Source organism: Heliangelus exortis, chromosome 1 (genome assembly GCF_036169615.1).
Source record: "Heliangelus exortis chromosome 1, bHelExo1.hap1, whole genome shotgun sequence".
NCBI lineage: Eukaryota > Metazoa > Chordata > Aves > Apodiformes > Trochilidae > Heliangelus > Heliangelus exortis.
Genome location: NC_092422.1, coordinates 91,167,810 through 91,178,761, shown reverse-complemented (window position 1 = coordinate 91,178,761; position 10,952 = coordinate 91,167,810). Strand labels below are relative to the sequence as shown.

Below are 10,952 nucleotides of genomic sequence, written 5' to 3'. Positions count from 1 at the left end.
TTTGGATGCAGAGTGTTCCTATAGGGACAACGAGCAGGTCACCTGGAAGAGCAGCTGATTTGCATCTGATCTCTGCTACTGAGCCCTTCAGTGCCAGGAGTGAGCAGTGTGGCACCCATAAAATCTTCCCTTCATAAAGCAAAGCAGCAGATGAGTTTGCATGGTCCAACTCTCTCTATGTTTGCCTGCTTTAAAGGTAAAACCTGCCACCAGCATGGAGAACATAATGATGAGTGAAAGTTTATTGATAGAAAAAAAACAGTTGAAGGAAATGAGCTCTTTCTGAAAAAATAAGTGGGCTTTAAGGAAGGTATATTTGAGGGCAAAAATTCTTGCTACTGTGTAACACTCCTTGCTATAATACACCACCACCCAACAGAAATATGTAGGAGCAAGTGGGAACAAGACTGTTCATGTAGGAGAAAGAAAAATTATCCTGTAACAAGCTATAATGCAATCTTAAGTCCTTTGGAGGTGATGTTAAAATGCTCATTAATTCTGAATATGGTTTGGAAAGAGCCTATAGCAAGTACAAACTGAACACTACAGGGAATTTAGGTCCTAGCAGTGGGATCATCATTCTCATTCAAGAAAATTATTGGGAAATGGTGTTCACTTTGGAGAAGTCTCTTTATTGGAAAGATTTATTCCTTATTGGGCTGGTGTAGAAATGAGCAATCATTCATAGCTATAAGGATAGTACAGATTCTGAAACACGATTACATGCTTATGCTGAGATGGAAAAATGAAGTGACTTGAATTAAAACAATGATGGTATGGAGGGAAGGAGAAAGGTGAAAGGAGACCCAGATGTGTGGAAGGGGATGTATGTAAGAGGGCATGGTTACATGAGGAACTGAAGGCCCCAGCATGAAATACCAGAGGACTGATGGGAGAGTTGGATAGGGGGACTCTCTGAAAATATTCTGAAGGGAAAGAGAAACTGAAACATTGTTTGAAGAATGTAGGGCATCTGTGACAGCTTCCTGTGGATTATGCACTGTAAAAATGGCAATTCACTGGCTGCTTTCTGAGCTTGATATTTAGAGGAGACTGCATTTTGTCTGCATTTTTTCCTGTCCCCCTTGGACTGGCATCACTCTGTAGTGCACTCACAAGACAACATTTTAAGAAAAACAGAGATCAAGGGCTTTTTGTTGGGTTTTGTTTGGCTACATTTTTTTTCCAGAAAGAGCCTAGCATTGACCTAAAGCTGTTCCCAATGAAGTTAAGTGGTAAAGTTCCCACTGACATTCATTAGAGAACAGTTGTTCTACAGAGGCCTTTTGAAAACACTGCCCTCTGCACACCAAATAAATCAAGAGCAAACAATGCAAAACAGATCCCACAGCTGAATTTGGGTTTTATGCCCATTTCTAGGCCAGAAGCAATAGGAAGTGTCTGCAACCAAGTGAAGGTTCTGGAAGTGATGGGGCAGGTAGGGGTCTGGTAGCTGTATTTTAGGATCTTCTTCCAGGAGAGATGCAGAACAGCCACATGCTGACTTTAAAGGGGATGTCCTGCGGTGTAGGGATGATCCATCCATCCTTATAGTTTATTTGTCCCTATCTCCTAAGTTGAATTAGAGTAACTCAGGTCACACTAAGGTAATCTTTATTTCACCTTCTGCTTTTATAGTACTTTAGATATCAGCTATCCAATACTCATAAGATTAACAGGAAAACAATTTTTTCCCTAGTAGTTTTGTGTTATGAGGAACAAGGCCTGTGAAGAGATCTTGTATCCTTTATTATGTCAGCTGATATTTTGATGCAGGTCATTACAAGCTCATTTAGATCAGTGTTTTCAAGTGTCTCCCAGTCAGTGGACCACTACAAAATTTTTAACAGAGGTGAAGCATTGCATAAGCATTGTGATAACTCTTTCCCCCAGATACTTTTCCCAGATCCCTTGTAAGCAGTTCACACACTACCATGGACCTGTAGGCCAGAGGATGGTCGTCACTAATTCGCAATTTCTTTTGCCCTTGGGCAGTGTAAAGAGACAGTAAAACAGACAGCCACTGCCCCAGAGAACTGGGAAGTTAAACAGACAATATCTGAGTTATGAAACACAAAGAGGGAAGAGGTTTTGAACTATTTTACTTTCTAATGATTGCCCAAAATTTGACATTTTTAAAAACTAATTTGCAAAAAATAGTGTCACTAGTTTCTGTTAGTCACTCAGTCCACCTCTGCCATTGATTGCCTCTAGGGAGGCTGAACTTTGGATATTAAAAATAGCCCATATTTTGTCAAATCCTTTTTTGTATGGAGAGGTTTTTTTCCTGTATGAAAGGCACTTGTGTGCTGTTTCAAGTTCTTTGGTAGATAACCTGGCTTCCTCCTTCCAGAATGGCTGGAGTATATACTTGAAAATATTTGAAGCAACCCTTCTGATTGAATGCAAGAAAGATGTTCATGGGGAATCTTGGCTGTCTGGCCATACAGCACACTACATCTGTACTACAGTGACATGCAAATTGTGTCCCATTCAAAAACTGTCCTCAGGCAAGAACACAATCTAACATGCCCAAATGTAACTAGGTCACTCTGTAAACATATTCTGTGTAAATACTTAGCTGTCTCACAGGAGTGTTGGTGAAAAGTCATTAATTTATGCTAAGAGAATACTCTGAAGGTCTGAAGCATTGTACCTGTCACATATTACTGTTTTTATGGGTCAGATCCTTCAGGTTTGATACACTAGCTGGCATTGAATACACATGGTATTCACATGTATGGTACCCTGTTCTCAAGGGTATTATTGTTATTTATTAATTATTGTTAATTCATGTTTGTTTCTAAACACTCAGAGGGTGCTTACATGGGAAGTGCTGCCTTCTTTCTATTGACTTTGGACCCAACTTGAACCCAGGATATCTGAGATTGTCACTATTTTGTTATACACAGTGAGTCAAATGACAGGTAGGTATATTTCAGGGCACTGACTGGGCAAGAGAATACAGAAAAAAGTCAGAGGTAATGTATTTCTAGTGACTTGCTTCTTTAAGGCCTTATTCAAGAGCTTTTATGGGATAAGATATAAGGCATCTGTCCTAAACCAGTTTCAGTATGGATTTAATTTCAAACATCAAGACATGCTGAACTTTTCTACTCCTCCTGCCTCCCCCCACCCCACATGTTTCTGACTATTACTGTGCGGTTTTCTCACGGTTCAGTCCAGGAGTTTTCAAGCCTGTTCATCTCCCAAATTACAGATTTTCTAGTCCAAATACTTGTGACTGTGGTGACCCTGATGCCAATATCTTCCTTTGTTTTAGTTCACATCTTCTAATGCAGTGCTGTTGGTTTTGTTTCCTGCTGTTTTCTGGACCCTCTATCTTCTTACTCCCTGGGCCTAGGAGTCACAAGATGTCTGCAAGGCTGTTGTTTTTTTCCCAAATTGCACTTTGGATTATGGCAGCAGCTACCTCCCCTTTGAAAGTTAAGGTGCATCCTATTAGTTGAGTGGCTGTAACTTCTTCTCAGGTGAGGTCAGAGGTTGTTACTCCAGTTGAGCTCTGGACTTGATGGAACCCAGGATATGGAATGCTGTATTTTAACCTGAGAACCGGTGAATTCCCATTTACAGAATTACTGAATCCAGAATTTTCTCCTGTGCCACCCTCCCAGGGGTTTTCTTCTGGTGTCACAAACCTTATTAGGTTAGGATCCACAGCTGTTTTGAAAGAAGCCCATTGTTTGACATCACCCCACAAAGTTATACCTTGTTTAAGATCTACCAGGTCCCTTCAGTGGGATTTCTTTGGCTGAATTCTGTGGGATATGGACCAAGCCCTTAGAGAGGAAAAAATATTTCCATCCATTTTTTGGAGGGGGGGTGTCTGTTTCAAGGGGAGAGGAGCTGCTGGCTTTACATTTTCCCTTGAAGTCTTCAGGTTTGTGCTTGTGCAGGGCGAGAAAATTGAGTGAGATCTCATCCACAGTTGTTCATTTTACGGTTCTATTAAAAAAAATAACATGGGGGAATTTTCTAGATTCCATCCAATCCATAATAACTTTTGAAAAGTTAATTTGCTGCAGCTGCTTTATAACTTCTCCTAAGGCCACAACTCAACATGATTACACAACCGCAGTAACTTTTATGGCTGAGTGGAAACACTATCCTGGTTTTGTTTTTCTACAAAAGCCAATATTTGGTTTAAAGATTCCCTTGGATTTTTAATCCACTTTACTAGGAAATCGCACTCACCACCAGCATTTTTAGAGGCTTCACCTGCTTTTGTACCTGCTTCTTGACATATATCCAACAGATCTACTGCATACTGGAAAAAAACACCTCTCCTTCCTCCTCTAGAGAATTCAATATGTCATTGGTGTCTTCTCTCAGGCTTTGCTATGCAGGTGTTAATGGGGACCAAGATTAGATACCCTATTCCTGTTTCCTGATAACCCCCTCTATGTGAGAGCAGCTTGTCAACCACAGCATCCAGCCGGCCAGCCCCTGGGTATGCTAATAAAAATACTGCTTGTCCAATCAGCCAGCTTTGCCCAAGGAGTCTGTCAGCAAAAATAAAAAAGATATTTCTATTTAAATACCATACAGTGTCTGCGCATTGAATGTATTTTTACCGTGGTAGCATACATGCCACTACCAATAAGGGTTTATTGTTGTTATAAGTTGGCTGTTAAAATTCAGCCACAACTAAAAATTGCCATAGAAAGTCTCAGCATAGAAGATATTTGTTTATTTTGACAGGTTGTTTAAAACAAGGAATGAAAAATAATTAGTGGTTTTGGACTTCTACCTTGCATTTTTCTGTTTAAAAAGGTCTTAGAATATATTTTCTGGTTATTGGATCCCCACAGAAGGCTTATGTATTGGGAAGGAGCAGGAACAAAAAGCTAGCAAGCAAATTCTGATGTTCCTTTTTTAGAAAAAAAAAAAAGTATCTAGTTCACTTTCAGGATAAGAACAAATGCTAGAGTTTTCTGCCCACTGGGTGTTGAAGTTTTTCCCCACTGAGAATACAAAAGGGATATTCAATGGCTGTCCAAATAAAGTGTAATTACAGAGGTATAATGAACATCAGTACAAACAATCATTTTTGCTTTTCTCTGTTTGGATAAGGGAATAGAGCATTCCCACCTTTAACATCCTGAGCCTCTGCAAGGCCAGGTAGAAGTGTGCTCCTGGGTCCTCTTCATTCGTCAGCTGAAATTATTGGCTCAGAGAGATGAATCCCCCTTGCAAACTAAAGACAGGCACCTAAATTCTTGTGTAGATAATTGGCCTGACACCCAGGGGATACAGTGCTTTTCCTGAATTTGGTGGGTGCTTTGGCTGACTGTATAGCTTGGCCACATAGGTGCTGAATCTGAGACATATAAGCCAAAGATTTTTTGAAAAATTGATGCCAAAATTGAGGGTCCTAAATCTATACTTAGACAAATAAACAAGCACCTGATTTTCAAGCTGCTGAGCACCCAGTGGCTTGGCCTCAGGTTTGAATACTTTGGCTTACGTGACTTGTCCAAAGCCACACAGGAAATCTGCTGCAATTCCAGGAATAGAGCAAAGATCCTGTGCTTTAACCACAAGCTGGCTATGTTTTATTTGTCAGCAGTCATTCCCACAGGGAAGCTAAACCAGGGATCTCACTGCACCTAAAGTCAGCAGGGTTACCTACTGGCAGTGAAGCTAAAAGATGTTCTCTGAGCAAGCAGTTACGGACAAGACCCTGGAGAAGCAGCTGGATGCTTTGAGGAGCCTCTCTCCTTAGGAGACAGAGGATGAAAGAGTAGAACTAAATGACAGTATGGCCACTTCTGTGTCTCCCATATTTCAGGCTGCTACATGGGTTGAAACTGTGAGATTGGAAGAGCTGTTGTAGGTGCAGAGCTGGTGGCCAGAAGTACTTCTGAGCCTCTAAAGCTGAGAAGATGCTATATTGCTTTATGCTATCAGAGAACAGAACTTTTATGAAAGAACTGGTTGCTGCTTCTCTGATTGCATTTAACTACACGTCCCATAATACTGGAATAGATTTTAAAATCTTTTCTTTCACATTGGAGTTTATGCCCACAAGATTGAACTGTTTTTATAGGGAACTGTTAGGCAAGGTAAGGAGGTGTGCAGGAAAAAATAATTGAGCCACAGTTTTTGTAAAGAAAATGTTGAAATTCTCTTCGGGGTATATGCATTTGATGTTGTATAATGCCAGACAATGGTTTCAAAATGACATCTTATGTAACTTCTAGTTAAATAAGATAACAAAAAGGTCTGTGTTGCAGCCAAATAACCATAACTAAAACCTCTCTGAACATTATACTTATATACTTATTGCTAAACCAGTAAGGATAATCACAAATTACAAAGTAGAGAATGTTTGAACACTCATTACCATATTTCTTCTATCAAGACAAACCACACATTCCTCTTAAGACACATGCCAAATGTGAGGCTTTAAAGAAAACATTTTGTGAGTTATCCAGGCATAAGGAGCATCTAAGAGATTTTTTTGTTTTAATTGTTCCCATTGTTTGGTGCTAATCTGAACAGATTTTATTCTCTTTTAATAGGAAATATATTGAACTCTGAACAACGATCAAACAGAAGATTTCAGACTACACAGTAATATGAAAGGGAGTGGAGGAATTATAAGTGACAAGTGGCTTATATTGGAAGCCCCATCTTGGTTTCAACAATAGGATTGGTATCTTGATACTTGAATTTAAGAAATGTGGATTTCCACATACTAACTATCCTTCATGAATTGCTGCAGATCTGACAAATTTGAGTTATTGTTCTCCTCCTGGGAGATTTTTAAAGCCAATTGTAACAACAGATTATATGAAACAGCTGGTCAAACAGAATGAGGAACCAGTTCATTGGCATTTGATGAATTAATAAAAACAGACACAATACATATTTCAGCAATAGCCAGCAATTCTCCAGTAGAATAGGAACCAAAAAGAAAAGAGTAGGAATCAAATTACAGCAGCTGTTTGGCCAACAGGTAGGGTGTCACTATTTCTACATGGCTAAGGCTGAGAAATCTCTTAAGAGATTCCCTGGAAAAAAACATTATTCTTGCAACTTGTGCAGATGATAACAGAAATACAGTGCTTAAAGAAGCTCCTAACTGTTCTTTTGAGGAAAAGGCACTGAAAGAAAGAAAGGTTGCACATCAGATTGTTTGCTAATGTGACAGAGAAAAGCAGGCTTTAGTGTCTCATGCGGAATGAGTGGCTGTAGGGACAGCAATTCTATTGCTGTTACCTTTACAGTTGCAGTGGGAAGAGGAGGGCTATAAGAATAAATCTGAAAAAAAAGGGCAGAAGTGTTTCACAATGGCTATAGCATTGAACCTTATCCTGGTAGTGTTTTCTGTAGCAGATTATACAGCATTTTCCATGTAGAATGGAACAGGGGACAAGTTGAGGAACTGTATGAAGGTGAAACGTCAGGAGAAGGAGCTGAACAACCAGCTGATGAAAATTATTAGTAATGAATTATGAGGATGAGATGGCTTAGACCATAGAGTACCAGGGGAAATCAAGTGGATACAGCTGAACTAATGCTTACAATGTGCTCCCTGTCTACAGGGAGCTACATCAGCCACCACACCTGATGGAATAAAGAGCCATGTGCGTAACAGTGATTTCTGAAAAGCTTTTGATGAGACCACTGATCAGAAGGTGTTAAATAAACAAATGAGTCATTAGATAAAATGGGAAGAGGGAAAAAGGGAGGGAGCTCATCAGTGGGACCTCAGCTGCTCATCACACTTAGCAGTGATCACTAGTGAAATTCCACACCAATTCCTACACACTTATTACAAAAATCAGGTATGGCTTTATACCGTCTGAAGTGAACTGCAAAGAGTTCCAGAAGGCACTGAGAACACTGCAGGGCTAAATGATAAAATGGGAAATGAAGTACAACATTCATGTGTCAAAGATACAGGGAAAACATCCACCCTATCTGAAAAGAGTGGGGATCTAACTAAGCTACTGATGTTAAAATATTGGTCTGGTAATTCCCTAGATACTAGATAATTCCCTAAAAAAACAGCTCTTTGTTCAGTGACAATCAAAAAAAATCAGGTAGCAATGATTAGAAAAGAACTAAAACAGAAACCTAAATAGATTATGTCTCTGTTCATATCCATTCGGTGAAGATCTGGCTACCACAGCATAAAAAAGTTAGAAAGGAGAGAAATAAAGCTGGTGAGAAATATAGAATGGCTGCTGTAAGAAAAGAGACTAATAGTTTGGAAAAGAGATCAGTGGTAATATAGGTCCATAAAATTATGAAGAATGAGGAACAGGGAAGGATTATGGTAATAAAAGAAGTAAGGAGCAGCTAATAAATGTATCACACACAAGTTTTAAAACAGACCAAAGGAAGGACTTTTTAATTCAATGTGTAATTAAGTCTTTAAACTCTTTATCACAACATATTGTGGAGGCCAAAGGTTTAAATCAGTTAGAAGGCAGATTAGTCAAATTAATTTAGGATAGGTTTGTTTCTAGCTAATAAATACTGGCTACAGCCTTGAGCCCAAATGGTAAATGACTGATTGCCAGAAATACAGAAGGTGTGTCAGAGGATAAACTTTGTTACATGCCCTGTTTCTTACACAATTTCCACAGATGGACCTCTGACACCACTGGAGGAAGCTGCTCAGATCCAGCAAAGTGCGTCTGTTGTGTTTGAATTCAGCTTGGTTTACAGAAGAGAAATGTTCAATGTATGAGAGTTTGAGGTGATTGTTTTCCTTCTCTAGCTCTTGCAGGCATCTATTTGACCTTCTGTATAAATTAGTTTGAAGATACATGCAGCTGAAAAAGAAATTAATGACTGTTTCAGAAGCTGCAAGTAGGCCAGAATCGACCCTCCTGGCATACTGCCCAATCTCTGCCACACAGAGACCTTCTGGGAAGGGGACTATGAGTAATGTGTGCGTCACAAAAAGTAGCTGCCAGGCATGAGCAACATTTTCAGCTTCTTGGGAAGGGATACTTTCCCAAGGCTATCCTCAGGCTGTGGATATCTACTGGGGAGATGGATCTTAAGCCCTGCCCTTGGCAAACTGCGGCATAGCAGCTTTGTAAGAGGGAGCGGGCTCTGCATTTTGAAAGGGAAGCTCAAGTTGGTCAATTCTTGAGGCAAACCTGCCATTCTTGAGAACTTCACCATTGTCTGAGCAGTTGCATATGTGTCTGCAGGTTTCTTGGGTTCCCTTTTTGATCAGCTTTGAGCAGGTAAACCTAAATCCATAAATCCATAACCTGAGCTGTGTAACAGGGAAGCTTACTGCTCTACCATATGTGTCTTGCATGAGTAAACTGAAGCAAGAATTACAATCCTTTACTAGTTGTGGTACTAGACAAGCTGAACATTAACTCAAGGTTTATTTGTTTACTTCACAGGAAATACATCTGGAGGTCTTGCAAATGGAAAGGGGATTGTAATTGAACTCTTCAGTTATGGGTAGCTCTCCTGATAATAAAACTGACATTAAGACCTTAAGAGAGATTTAATTGTAACGTGTATCTTTATTACATACAAGATTTTCTGACAGTGCCTGCTCATGCTATCGGTTTTCTTTGCACCAAAGAAATGGCTGTGCCCACGAGCAAATCTACCTCAGCCTGGGGTAATGCTAGATGCTAAAGATTCCTTAAGAAATCACAATCATCAAGTTGAATGATGAGTGGAAGTTTTGTGTTTGTTTATGTATTTTTGTCTTCTACAGCACTACAGGGAGATCTTATGCTATCTCTGGATGTGTCCTCATTCTCTGACAGTGTCTTGTTGCCATTACACTGAATGCTGTTACTACCATCTCCTGAGTTTAAATGCATTCTAAGAAAACACCCTGGAATTTCTGTTAAACTGTTGGAGGGGTATATAAAAGTAAGAAGATGTGTTTGACTGATAGTACTGGAGACTTTCTTCCAAAAGGCAAGTTTGTGTGATGGCAGCTCAAGTTTCTCCACAGCCTTTCATTTTGTTCAGCTCTGGACCAAAGCAATCCAGAGTACTGCATTGCTTGTGACTTTTTCAGGCATGAGGCTCTCGCAGAAGAAATCATTAAAGCTTTGAGTCAGTCTGCTGCAACAGGAGACATTATCATCATTACCTAGATGGTAACAGCATGTGGAGGAGTATAGAGAGCTGTGTAAGACCTGAGGCAATTAAAGTTCAAACTATTGGCTCTTTCAAACTCTGTCCTTCAGCTTTTCCAGACAAGAGTAATTTTCAAGAGTGACCTGGAATAGTTTTATTAGGTATCTTAGTTGAATGGCACTCCATCTCCCACCAGCAAACACTCTGAATAATTTAGATAGGCTTCACCCACACAGTGAATATTTTCAAGACAGGTTTTAGATGGGTCTCACACATACTACTTTTATTTGGGGGAAAATGTACTTTATATTTTCCATTAGATGTAATAGTTACACTTTTTAAAACTCAAGGCTTCCTCAGACAAATCTTTCCTCACCAAATGTAAATGTCCCATTGTGATCTGTTTGATGGGGCTCAGTGTGGGTTTATTTAGGATAGAAAACAGTTGTCCCTGGAGTCTGAACTTGGTTAACAATAAACACTCCATTGAAATATCCACAAGATTTTTTTCAGCAGGAAAAAGTCCAATAAATTCTCAGCTGGACAAAATACGTCAGAATGTGTAAGAAAATGCTGCATAAAGGTGTTGGTTGAGAATCCAAATATTTGGTTATCATTCAGAACGTCAGTCAAGGTTTTTCCACAGGGGACTCTTCTAGGCTGTTTGAATGGTTTACTGAAAAGTAGTGAAGTATTGCAGGCCTTGAGCCTATTCTAAAAGTTATTTTAACAGATTAAATCAGAATAAGGGAAGCTATTAATTTTTCAGTCATATGATCTTATATTTACTCTTGTAATTAAATCCTATTCCCACCCCCTCCATTTTACTAAAGCAATGTGAATCTCATACT

At 39.5% G+C, this 10,952-nt stretch overlaps 1 long non-coding RNA gene across 1 annotated transcript; it reads left to right on the top strand.

Moving 5' to 3' along the window:
• The first annotated feature begins 289 nt into the window (after window positions 1–289).
• Window positions 290–10,527, top strand: LOC139800522 (uncharacterized). Its single transcript, XR_011727776.1, has 2 exons — window positions 290–8,734; window positions 9,402–10,527. It is a non-coding gene; the product is annotated as an uncharacterized lncRNA (long non-coding RNA).
• Window positions 10,528–10,952: the final 425 nt, after the last annotated feature.